The sequence below is a fragment of the Ceratotherium simum genome, chromosome 20, assembly GCF_057802395.1.
Source record: "Ceratotherium simum simum isolate JZ-2026a chromosome 20, ASM5780239v1, whole genome shotgun sequence".
NCBI lineage: Eukaryota > Metazoa > Chordata > Mammalia > Perissodactyla > Rhinocerotidae > Ceratotherium > Ceratotherium simum.
In genome coordinates, this window is record NC_141919.1 from 40,722,629 (window position 1) to 40,736,538 (window position 13,910).

Below are 13,910 nucleotides of genomic sequence, written 5' to 3' on the forward strand. Positions count from 1 at the left end.
TAGGGAATTCTTCCTTTTATCAAATTAAGAGAGTATCAAAACATTCTCTTAATATAGACTTTGCTACCCCTTTCAAGATATCTCTGAAAGACTTTTTTTGGCTTAGTTTGTGTTTTGCCGCTGCTCGTGAACTTCTCGATAATCTTCATCTTGTCTAATTTATCATTTTTGTAGGGCCCTTCTCCTTGAAGAAATAATTGAAGAGATGAGGAGGAGAAGACAACTGTAATTTTGATTTCTAGATACATAATTGTCTGGCACAGAGAATCTGTACTGAACAAGAAGAGGAGGAACCTCTTCTACTCTGGGAGGTTTATGGCAAAGCAGCTCCAAGTTCAAACGGTGATTTCAATTGGCTACAAACGTCATCCTAGTTTTACTTTCTGAATGTCTCTCCGTCTCTGAAAAGCCTCATTAACCAGAAGAAACTGGTACAGGAACCAGAAGTAGCTCTCTGTACCACAGAAAGTTGGTCGCAGAGGACGCGAGCAAAAACAGTCTCCACAGAGGGGTGAAGTGAAAAAGGGCTTCAAATAGCAAAGGAAAAGGTGCTAGGAAAGGGCCCCTGGCATTAATCCTTGCAATGCAGGTGTATATCAGGCCGGGGGAAGAAAACAGATTTCCTTGGGAGAGACAGGGTTATGTGAATTTTCCTGGTTTTGTGATAAAACTCTAATAAATTAGGGGAAATGAAACAAAATAAGGGACGATGTCTTACAAAGGAAGAGATTTTTAACCCATTCATACGTGGGCTTCTGCAGTGATTATCAGCAGACCCTCAGGAGAAGGGGTAGAGGAGAAACATCTTAAGGTGACTGGAAGAGACGTGTTAGGAAGCACCTCATGAAGACAAGAGCAAGAACTGGGAAGAGGACAAAGGGAAGAAACCAGAAAGAAGAATCCCCTTTTTATTACTCTGCATCCATCCCCTTTCTTCCAATTTCCTAGCCGGGGCCTCTATTTTCACCTCTGCAGCCAGGGGAGCGCCTGGGCAGGACGCCTCTCCTCTGCCTGCTCCACTTCCCTCCAACATCCCCGCCTGTTCTGCCCAGGGCAAACTGCAGGCCGCGCTCTGCCCACGGACCCTGAATTAACTGCAAACGCTACCCTGTGGCCTCTCAAGAGCCTCCAGAGGACACCTCAAGCTGATTTTTCCACTCTCAGTCCCCTTGACTCCTAACACTCAGCCTGTCCACAATTTGAAGTTCCTTCTATCTGCTCCTGGCAAACGTGGCCATGCTTCTGGCTCTGCTCTTGCTGGTCCCTCCGCCTGGAGCTGTGCTGGCCATTATGGTAGCCGTTAATCGCATGCGCCCGTTGAGCACTTGACTAGTCCAAAGAACTGCAGTACGAATGTAGAAATATGCATCACATTTTGAAGACGGTATGAAAAAGAATTATGTCAATACTTTTATATTGATTACATGTTGAAATGATAATATTTGGATCTGTTATCTTAAAATATACTATTAAAATTAACTTCACTTGTTTCTTTACTCTTGTAATGTGGCTACTAGAAAATTTTAACTTGCTTATGTGGCCTGCATTATATTTGTATTGGGCAGCGCTGATCTAGAATGCCCTCCACCATGTCACCTTCACCACAGTCCCCTCTGCCTGTGCAACTCACACCACTTCATTAGGCACACTGCCCGCACTAAGTGCGCGGAGTGCCTCCTTATCCTCCGATCAGCTATAACTTCTTTTTCCCTTGAGAGTCACCATCGCCACCATGGATGGCACCACGCACTCATCTGAAGGCACTGGCTTGGTCTACTTCAGTGTTCTAACTGTGATATACAGGAAAAAGCAAAGGTTTGAATGCCATCCACCCATTTTATTAGCTGTGTGTATCTTGGGCACATTACTTAGCCTCTCTGAACCTCAGTCTCGCCCTCTATAAGATGAAGATGATAATAACCCATCTTAAATGTGTACTGTGAAGATTATTCAGAGATTGGCACATAGTAAGTGCTCAATATATGGTAACTAACACTACTGTTACTACTGCCACTGCTATTATTTTTATTCCATTAGATTATGAACTCTCTCAGCATGGAGGGTCAGAGATCACTGGATGTGGGGAGGATGAGGAGTCCCTCTGTCACACCTGGGGAGGTCAGCTCTGCACGAGTGTGCAAGTCACCCCGGAGGGCCAGGCCCCTTGACCAGACTCCTGGGATGACCTCCATCCACTGAGTGCAGTGGACCATCTCTATTCTGACTGACCTCTGTGACTCCTTTGCATTGCCCTTTGTGCTGTGAGCCGTGGATCATTCAGGCTAATCCAAGGATCCTTTTCAAAGAGAAACACCCTGAGGAATTACTCAATGACTGACTTTACTGGGCATCTGAAAGTGGAACAGCTGAGAGATGCCTTTGCTTTGTCTGAAACTCCTTGTGCAGAACCCATGAGATGGGTGAGGGGCTGGTCAGAGGTGGGGGGCAAAGGTCGAGAGGCCAGAGGGAATAAAACCCACGGAAGAAGCAGAATAACCAGAAAGACTGGCCCTTATTCGTTCTTTTTTTAGTTTAGATTAATCTATAGAAAGAATACATTCACTGGTGGAAAATTGGAAAACCACACAAAGACAAAAGAAAAAAAACACCTTTAGTTTTGCAAGTCAAACATAATCACTATTAAAACGTTGGTATATTTCCTGTTATTATTTTTTTCTCTACATACTTTTACATAGCTGCCTTGTATGTACAATTTTATGTCCTCCTTTTGAATATAACTGGGTGCTTTTATTTTCTAATAATATATATTCATTATACAAAAATCATAAAATGTGAATAAAGCAAAAGAAAGGTTAAAAATTTAGTAACACATTAAATTCTTTTCAAACAAATAAAGTACACTAAATTATGAAAATGCCTAATAATCCTATCTCCCAGATGTCTTTTTATCATGGGGAAAAACTCAGGCACAAACAGTTCTAAAGGTACAAAGGGAAAAGGGAAAGAATTTTCCTCCTTACTGCGCCCTCACTCCTGTCAGCATTCTTTCCTAGGGTAACTACTAATAATAGATGAGCAAATGTGCCCAGAGAAAATAATTATATGCATTTATCAACATACATGTGTATATTTTTCCATTAACTAATGAAACAAATGATAATACCATATCCATTGTTATGTGTCTTGCTCTTTCATTAAATATGTCTGGGATATAGGTCCATATCAGCTGATCTTCCTTTTTAATGGCTATATAGTATTTCTATTTTGTCTATACTATACTATTACTTAACTGATTCCCTACTGATGGATATTTAATTTGTCTTTTTTTACTATGATAGTGCTACAATGAACACTCATAAATGTTCATATAACATAAATTTATGATGTATATACACACAAATATACACACATATACACATTACTTCAGCAGGAATACCCATAGGTAAATTCCTAGCAGTGGTATTGCAAATTAAAGGACAATTCCATTGTTTGAAATCTTAAATTTTGAAACATATTGCCAATTTCTGCACGGTCTTTCCCTGTGAGCTAGTTTGGGCTCTCCCACAGCATGGCAGGTGCAGGGCAATTGGACCACTACCTGGTGACAGACAGCTTCAAGGACAAGATTTTGAGCTAACAGGGTAGGAGCTGCATTATCTTTCTCGACTCAGCCTCAGAAATTACACAACATTGCTTCTACCGCAGAATTCTGCCCCGATTCAAGAGGAGGGATGCAGACCCCAGCTGTTGATTGGTAGACAGTCAGAGCCACACTGCAGATTATCACATGGGATGGGGGATATTGTTCCAGCCATTTTTGAAAAAACAGTCTTCCCCACTCTCTAACAAGCTTGCAGAAATTTATACTTCCATGGAGTGTATATTAGAATACCATTTCTCCACGCCTTTGCAAATCTTTTAGTAAAAGTGGTTACCTTGTTGTTAGTTTGAGTTTCATTTCTTAGTAAATATTGAGCAGATTTTCATATCTTTACTGGCCCTTAAATTTCTTTTCCTGGTGTCTGGCTATTTTAAAGTTTTCTATTAATTTTAGGGGCTGTTTCTACATGAAGGAAATAATTCCTTTCTTGTGTGTGGTGACTGGTGTTGATAACAGCTCTTCCTCTTTGACTTTGTGTTTTGGCCACACAGAAACGTATAACTTGTTTATAGTCAGATTTATCAACGTTTTCTGTTATAGTTTTAGGATTTTATACCTTGTTGAGAAATGTCTTCCTTACTCCAAAATTATTTTTAAAATACGCAAATTTGCTTCACAATTTGGGTCATTTTATCAAATAATCTGCTCCACATAATGTGATGTGGACAATATAATGTTTAACCGTCCTCAGTTTCCTGAAAATAACCTTGTCTTGGTCAATATATACTATTTTTTTGTGCTGTTGATTCTAGTTACTAATATTTTTTCCCAGATTGGAAGCTTTTCTCCACTGCCAGATTTCCCAGAATTTCTCATTTCTTGGGACTATAACTTATTCCCCAAAATGTGGAGTTTTTCTTTCATTATTATTTCTTACATGTATTACTTCATTTCTTGAATTGGTCTAATTCTGATTTATGTTGTTTTATATCATTTCTTAATATTTTTAAATTCCTTTGTAAACACTATGTTAAAATTTTAGTCTGTATTGTGTTGAATGCATTCCTGGTATATTTTCATTATCTGTAGAGATATTATTCTGCTCCTTACTTGCCTTTTCTAATAATAACTTTGTATAAGACTTAACCCTAATACTATGCTGATGTTTGATTTTATAGGAGCTTATTCTCCTGACTTCTAGAAGTGGTCAGTGGTTCTTTTAACTTCACGGAGCTCCCCTTCTGTTGCTTTGGTGAATTGTTCAAAACTGTGGTATGCTTGTATTCTGAGTTGTCCACCCCACACGGGTCTGGCCTTCTTTCTTGTCTCTGTTGTTTCTATCCTGCTCAAATTTGAGTCTCCTTCTAGCAGTTCCCTCCCCTTTCCCAAAAGGAAGCTGTGCCTGGTTGTTTTGAAAAATTGCTCATATCCTACACTCTTTCATTGCCTTTCAGAACTTACTGAGGCCCCTCACACTCACCAGCTATTGCTTTGGGCAAAATCCCTTCCAGTTTTAGCTGCTGTTGTCAAACTAGCCTGGATGGCTGTCCAGTAAACACCTCTCGGCTGTTCTGGGGTTCTCAGTCCGTTGCTTCTGCTTTCTCCAACACGGACGATACTACCAGGCAGGTCTTGTGGCAATGGGTGGTTTGTCCCCATCTGTTTGCATTTTGTGGTTCTGTCACCCAGTTTTTACGTTAGATGGGGTTTTTGTTTCTTCTACTTGCAGTGTCTGTTTTGGTGTAGGGACTCAGGGAAATTCAAAACTACACTGCCACCACAGCCGCCTTCCCAGAATCTCGTCCCCGTATTCGTGGGTTGTTTGCTGCGTCTTTCCAACTCGCAGTACTCTTCACTCATTTCAGTTAACGACGGTGCTCTTTTTTCCACTCCCCCAGTCTAGAGGGAAAGATAAATTGCTTCCTCTCCACCCCATTTAGGGGGCATTGTATCAGCGCAGTTCAAGCATGAGTAGTTTGTTAGGAACACCTCAGATGTCACTAATAGATAGGCCCGTCTGGGGAGAGCTGATTACACACAGCCAGTGAATAAGAAGGACTAGGAATGGAGGGACATTTGGGAGATAGGTTGAGCATATTGTAAAGATCAGAAGACAGGAAATCTATTGACCAGGGGAAACCTGGAGCTCAGGGTTGCTCCAGGTTCATGAATCCACATTTACCCAGACTCTCCCAGCCTCTGGCTTCGATTTGGTACAATAGAAGTAATGTCCTCAACATGAAGCATATATTGAAATTATCGAACCCATAGAACCAAGAGAGAACTGTTGCAGCTATCTGTAAAATGATGCAGAATTTCCTCAAGCATTTGAATCTGGTGTTGTCAGGAAATGAGAGACTTGACATAAATAAGTTTATTCTTCTCCACCACTATCCTCCTGGTCTAACATATTGGTAAGTCCCCTAACTGTTCTGCCTGGGGCCATCTGCCCTCCCTCCATTACTTATTGCTTACTGTAGAGAGAGTATTTTTTTCCAAACCTATTCAAGTTATTCCACTCCAGTCTAAAAGCCTTTCATGACATCTACGGCTCTTAGGATAAAGCAAACCTTCTTAACATGGCCTCAGAATCCCTGGGCGCCTATCTGGCTGCCACTTGCCCTCTGGCCCCATCTCAGACCACTCTCTGACCACTCTCTGACTTCAAGGTTGCAATGGCCTCGGTCCTGTCCTCTGCCCTACCACGCATCCTCCCACCACAGGTCTTTGCACATGCAGTCCCATCTCACCTTCCTTCTGATTCCAGCTCCAGTGTCACTACCTGAGGGCAGTCTTCTCTGACCTCTCCTGCTACATTATGTTCCCTATGCTACATATGGAACCCACAGAACCACGAACCTCTCCTCTGTACCACTTGTCACCGTTGCATTTTACTTTTGTGTATTTCTTTGATTAATGCTCTTCTCTCCAACATAACTGTATGATCCATGAGAGCAGGGATTACAACCCGCAGCAGCTCATGCTATAGTTCTTGCACAGTGGGATTCACTAAATTCATGTTGAAAGATTAACGTGTTTTCTGAAAACTAAAAATAACTATTTGAAATATAATTATTATAACTTATTTTTGTATTGAAATCTTTAAAAATGTATGACTTGTCTCCTCGCCTATATAAACAGGATATAAAAATCATAATTTTACTTCTTACTGATTCTCTCTTTATGAAAATCGGTTACTACACTCTAAAAAAAAATGGCCTCAGAACTATTGAGATAGGACCATTTGTCTTAACAGTAACATCCCCTGATTGCTTGATCTCTTTTACTCACATTTTCCTTCTAGATCTCCTTGTAATATGTGGTATCTATTTGCACAGGAATGGAAAATGAGACATTTCGATTTGTTAGAAATATGTACAAAATAAGAATACATTGGCCCTCAATAATGGTCACAAGGCCTCCTATAAAGGCATCCACGAGCTTTTGTGCATGGCCTGTGTAACTCTCATTTTGTCTGCTTACAGATATTGCTTAATCCCTAGTTTTCAATTATCTTCTAGATAGTTGAGATTGCCAGATAAAGCAACAAATAAGACTGATAAAGCTATGTCATTCTTGCTTGATATGGTTAAAGGCAATGCAAAAAAATTCAGATTAATTTAGTTGAACATTATTCTATTTTAGATACAAAAAAGTACTTGTCTTTTTTAACATCATAAATTGTATATATTTACTGTTTTGAGATAGCTAATCGAATTAAATCTAATTCTTATGAAAAGAAAATTCTCTCATACAAAGACTCCCCCAACCCTCAAAAAATCTCATAATACTAAAACAGAAAATAAAAATACTTATGCCAAAATGAAAGAAATCCCTGTAATAGTAGAGTCCTAAATGATTTGGCTTATTTTTTTCCTTTTAGGTATTGAACAATTCATGGAAACCTGACAAAAACATTAGAAATCCTCAGAGTCTGTATATCTTTTTCCTAGCTTATATAAAATAAAATAGGAGCTTTGTGTAAAGAAAAGAGAGTTTCTAAAGACTACTAATGATTTCAATGACATATGGAAAACAGAAAGGGAGGAGAATTGAAAGTGGAAATTCTCTGAAGTAGAAAGAGTGGAGGGACCATCCGGCATAAATAGCCCACACCTCATTGAGTAGAAGGGACACTGTCCTCAAGCTTCCTGCAGCCTTTACTCCAGCACTCCGAGGTGGTAGAGAGGCAACGCCCAAATTTACCTGTTTTCATCATGGACCGACAGGTGTATCCTCCAGATGGCTCTCCTGCTGTGTTTCCTGCACTGCGTGGCTCTTTCCCAGGAACTACAACTTGCTTCGGTCCCAACCAAGAAGCAGCACTTAGGCATGCTCAGAATCTCCTGCAGCAGTTGAATGGGACCCTATTGCCACAAGTGAGGACAGAATGAACTCCGAGGTCCCCGAGGAGATTGAGCAAATCCACAGCAGTTGCAGAAGGAGGACGCCTTACGTGGTTGGTCATCCATGAGACAGATGCTCCGGCAAAGACCTTAGGTATTTTCAGAAGAAATTTCGCTAGCACTGGCTGGAATGAGACCGTCGTCCAGAGGCTCCACGCTGGAAGTCCACCTGCAGATGGACTTTCGGGCCTGAGAGACAAACGTGGATGAAATAACGGAGAAGCTGAAAACTTCACCTGTGGGAAAACACGCCTGCTCCGCACGTGAGGTGAAATACACGACGGATCGCGGCAGTACCTGAAGGCCAAGAAGTGGGTTGTGTCAGCCGCTGTGCCTGGACAACAGTCCAAGCCGGAAACTCAGGAACTTTCTCCTTCCTTACCGGACTCCTCAGATTTACCTCCAAAACTTTGAAGATCTCGGCTCTAAAAAGTACGCTCTCTGAGAACCTGGACAATACGCTGATGGGTGATTTCAGGTGATTGAAAGCCTTCAACCAGCAGAGGCGCCTTTCAGTGACTGGACAGCTAATGCACTATGCGCTTGAAAGGACAGTTAAAGACCTCGAGAATTTTTTTACTAACTTATGAATTAAGTTATTTTTATTTATTTATTTAAACCTTTACCTTGAAAATAAATTATGAAACAACAGTCAACATGTTGCCTGCTTTAATTTCCAACTTGACATATAACCACCCATGTTAAAAATTGCAGAGTATCTATCAGATGTTCTTTGTAGAAATGTGCCTGCAGACAATCTAGTATAGTTTCTGGGCCCTGCCTTCAAGGCATTTAAAATCCAAGGTGAAGCCCATGTGCAAAATACAAGGTAAGAGATGATGAGGGGACCATGAACTTTATAGGGAGAATAAATGCGGCCTGGAGCCAGTGAAAATGGAAGAGACAGGCAGGAGGCTCTGAACTAGAAAATCGAGCAGGCACCTGCTGCTTCACTCTGTGCCCCACACTCTCTGGCCCTAAAGTTAGAATTCTTGGACTGGCTGCCAGGGTAAACCAGAGGAATATTTCAGTCTCTTGTGCTTGCCCAAGCTTCATCCCTATTACATCTGCAGGATGCTTCCGCCTCCCCTCTTACACTCCCTAGACCCCACAGGATTTTAAAATGTTTATGTGCCTCTAAGCCTAAGAGTGAGAAGTCCCAGGCACCTTCTGGTGACACTGTTAAGCTAGCAGTCCCTTTATAGTACTTCTTCTTCATGGGACAAACTAAGATGTATGGGTGTCTTGGGGAGGTGGAGCATTTCTGTCTCCTTCCTGGGCAACAGACAACTGACAGAGGGAGAAGAAAAACTGTGTCTACTATGCAAATCCTTATGCTCATTTTATAATTTTAGATCATTTACTTGTTGAGTGATATAAACAGTTTAATTGAATCATGAAAATAATGAATAATAAAATTTTACTTGGCTATGTAAAAAAATCGGATCCCATTTGATAACTTTATCCTCTGTATAGACAGGCTGACTTTTTACCAAGTGTCAATTCTGAAAGATTATCAGATCATTTGAAGTCTAGGTTTCCGAGGGATGGAAACATGTCACAACTATTTACAGTTCAATATCGTGTCTGGGGATTTTGTCCATACTGGACAAGGGGCAGGATAGGCCTTGCAGGACTGATAATTTGGGGACAGTAGATGACTGCCCACCTCAAAAAGTAATGTGGTAAATTGTCTGGTTGGGCTGTGAGCTGTGTGACCTAGGGAGTGTGTGGAGTTTAGGATGTGTGGCTCTAAGTGTATGACACCAGGCTAGTTGTTTTCTATTAAGTGAAAAGCAGAGGGCAAATTAGAGATGGAGGTCATGCACTTGTGGAGTTTAATACAGCGCTAGGCAGAGGCTGAAAATCGTATTGCTCTTGCAGAGATTGGAATTTCAGGGCCAATAATACACCTTAAAGGAAATAGAATCCTAGTTGTTTTAGCAATGAACCTCGGTAGGCATTATTGACACCAGTAAGAGTAGAGGGAATATATTAGCCATGTCTACTATAATCCTAGTCACTGTGTGGCTTGATTAGGCAAAATAGCTTGACATTCATGCAGAACACCTTCCAGTAGGAAGAGTGAAATCTAAGAAACCTGCTCTAGCAAAATTATATCTTGAGTGATTATACTGGGCCTGGTGCTGAGGATAACATACAGTGAATAAGACAAAGTCCAGTTACTAAAGAGCGCTGATTTTGCCAAAAAGATGGTCTCTATACCTACGCTTAGTCCAGTTTGGGCTGCTGTAACAAAACACCACAGACTGGGTAGCTTAAAAAACGGAAACTTACTGATCACACTAGTGGAGTCTGGAAGTCCAAGATCACGGCTCCAGCGTGTTCGTGGTGGGAGGGGCCCAGTTCTGAGCTTGTAGACTCTTCCCTGCTCCCTCACAAGCTGGAAGGAGCAGGGATCTCTCTGGAGCCTTTTTTTCTTAGGGCAGTAATTCCATCTATGAGGGCATGGGCTGTCATGACTCAAACACCAGCCAAAGGCCCAACCTCCTATTGCTCATCACATCACAGCTACTAGGATTTCAAGTCATGAATATGGGGGATTAACTAATATCTCAGACTATGCAGCACCTACCATTTGAAAGAGTAGGAAGCTCAGAAGGCCTGGAGGGAACTTGTAATCCTATGCAAAAAAAAAAAGGAAGAGGTAAAGCAAGGTTCAGGATCAGAGCTGAAAGCTGAATTCTTCATGTGACAATAATCTCTATTTATGCAGTTTTGAATTAAGGACAAAGATGTTTTCCTCTTTGTTTGAAAAGAATAGAGACTTGAATTGAACCTCTGAAAGTTCTTTTGGGAAATTTGAGATCTTGAAATTTAATGCAAAAACACAAAGAAATTGGATGATGTTTCAAATTGCCTGTTCCTCAAGCATTGGGGATGATATCGCTACCAACAAGTGCAAAATTCAGTTCTAGGGGTGTGAACAAATCTTAGATATTACCGTAATTTGTGGCAGCCTCCAAAGCTCAACACTATCCAAAGAAATCTTATGCCCAGTTCAGTTCATTTTGTTTTTCGGTTGGGTTTTCTTGTAGTATCATATAACAAGCTATTGACATTGAGTCTTCATGGAAGATACACAAAAAATGTGTGCAAGATCAGTGCTGTAAAACTCTATGATGAATGGGTGGCCCATGGGAGGACTTCCTTCCATCCGCCTATTTGCTTGATCTCAAAGTCATACTGTGAGAAAGTGGTGGCCTTCACTTATTTATGAGCTGCCATTGGCTTTCTGTGGATGTTGCTTAGTGCTTTGAGCCTCAGTGCTTCTGAGCGGTGGAGGTGGGAGTTGAGGAATTAAAATGCAAATAGTTTATATTTTACTATTTAATCTATAAAAGTGAAACAACCATTAACAATTATGTTGATAGCAGAAAAGAAAAGATATTGTCAGAGTATCTAGCAGCTAGTGAAGTTAAATTCATTTTGACATGCTTAAAGTGAAAATTATGTATGTAAAAATACATGTTAAGAAAATAATTTTGAATTTTCAATTGTTTCTTAGCAGTTCTGAAAGATTTTTATATATATCATATTATTGGTATTATAATGATGTATTCATGTAAAAAATTTTAATATGAATATGTGTAATTTGATACATTACTATTTAGATAAATTAATATATCGCGATTAAAAGTCCCTCTGCAAACTCATATTTATGAAGATAAATTAAAATGTCAATAGCTTTCAAATCTTGACTTTTATCTTGGTAAATTTTAGCTTTATTCTCTTAATTTTGTACTGAATAGAAAGAGTAAAGTATGCACTCTCTTTTCTATGCATAAAGTAGAGATGTAGAGAGAATACACATAAACAGATATGCAGTAAGCTCCCTGTGTTACTAAGTTTTCTTGAGGGTTCAGGTTAGGAAAAAACATAAAAAGACTCTGCAGGCATGTGGATGCCATGATGAAAAAAAAAAAAATGGTTGAGAAACACTGCTCTAAACCCAATGAAAGAAAAAATGTGAGGCAAAGGAAAAAAAAAAGAAAACAGTAGGGAAAGTAAGGGAAACATTCAGAAAATAGACACCCATGTGTGTGCCCTATTTAAGACACAGAGCAACAAAGGTGAAGGTCTACAGAGAACCCAGAGACAAGGGTCACAGATCACCCATCTCAGCCAGGCCAGGAGCATCTCATGCAAGATCCCCAACGGCCCTACCCTTTTCCTTCCTGACGGCCCCTGGTGGTGCTCAGCTGCCATCTTCCATCTGCTCTCTGGGATGTGACTTGCCTCAGACCCACAGGCCTGGGCAACACGAGGGCTCTTGATGCTCCTGGGCAGTCACAAATGAGGAGAATCTCCGCCTTCTCCTGCCTGAAGGACAGAAATGACTTCCTGGATTCCCCCAAGAGGTATTTGATGGCAAATCCAGTTCTGGCAGAAGGCTTCCAAGCCATCTCTGTGGGTCCACTTAGATGATCCAGCAGATCTCTCCACCTCTTCTTCAGCACAGAGGGCTCATCTGCTGCCTCCGATGAGACCCTCCTGGACAACATTCTACATTGGACTTGACTGGGGCAGCTGACTGACCTGGGAAGCCTGTCTGACCCAGGAGTGTGGGGGTGGAAGAGGACTCTGATGAATGCGGACTCCATGCTGGCTGTGAGGGAGATACTTCCAGAGAATCACTCTAGTATCTGGGCAAGAGAAGAAATACAGCCCTTGTGCCTGGGAGATTGTCAGGGAGCAGAAATCACCATGATCCTTCTCTTCACTGGGTCAACAAACTGTGGGCAAGAAAGATTAATGAGCTGAGCAGGAATGACACCTGGTTCTAACATGGAAATGGATTCTCACTGACTAATAATATCACACTCTAATCCACGTGTTCTGCCATGTCAACGATTCTCAGTTCTGCTGTAATCATGACCTGAATTCGTTCAAGTTTGTAAAATGTTTTGAAGAGTATTAATGAATATTGTGTTTAACCCCATGGACACTAGTCTCATACAGATGACCATGCTGATCTATTTAAATAATAATTTATTTAATTATTTATAATATTTAAATTATTTTTGTTCATATAATATTATGTGTACCTTTACATTGTGGTTTAATATAACAAAATATATTCTTTATATTTGGTCAATTTATTATTTTCTTTGTTCATTAAATTTTTAGTATAGAAACTATCTTGTATTTATTTATTCCTTAAAAAAGAAATACCACACTTGAGTGTGCAACCTGATTAAAGAATGGATGGCACATTTCGTTTACTCATCATTGTTATGTCCAAGTTAGAAGTAAAATGGACTTCTGCTCTGAAGCCATGGAGTTGTATGTCAGTGCCCTCAGGATGCTGAGGTGGACATAATAAATACAATTCCTGCTTTCTCGTGATGTTTGATTTTTGTAGGAAAGTAACCTAAAACCAATAATCAGTTGATTGATAATTAAATATTAATTATTTTTAAAATTAATATTAATTAATAGTAGAAATTAATATCAGTTGATTTAATGCTAGAATGAGAAAAAGGGAAAAATGGAATTCTCTCTGCAGAAGCTGAATTGAGTCATGTCAGGATATGTAAGAACAAAAGCAGTAGATATTCTCTTTATTTGCCTGGTAGGTAGACATCTAAGTGGCAAGTGTCCAGTGGATAGTTCCAGTATTTGCAATTTACAAGCAATTCCATGAACTGTAAAGTGTGGGGAGGGATGTGGTCACATGGCAAGGAGTATAGAATGAGAAAAGGACTTAAAATTGATTTCTAGGACTCTTCAACGTTAAAAAAGGGAGGGGAAGAACTCTCAAAGGGAACAGCAGGTGGAATATGCCATAAAAGTTAACAGGATGAGAGAGAAAGGTGAGAAGCACCATGTTTAAAGACTGAAACTGCTTAGAAGATTCAACGCATCCCATGAAAATGTGGATGGAAACTGCCCAGCACACTTGGGAAATAGATGGCATT

The 13,910-nt window shown here is 40.4% G+C and overlaps 2 pseudogenes; both read left to right on the forward strand.

Annotated features, from left to right (window-relative positions):
* The first annotated feature begins 1,732 nt into the window (after positions 1-1,732).
* On the forward strand, positions 1,733-8,450 carry LOC147914425 (interferon beta-like; annotated as a pseudogene).
* A 3,576-nt stretch (positions 8,451-12,026) lies between these two features.
* Positions 12,027-12,700, forward strand: LOC147914426 (interferon alpha-4-like; annotated as a pseudogene).
* Positions 12,701-13,910: the final 1,210 nt, after the last annotated feature.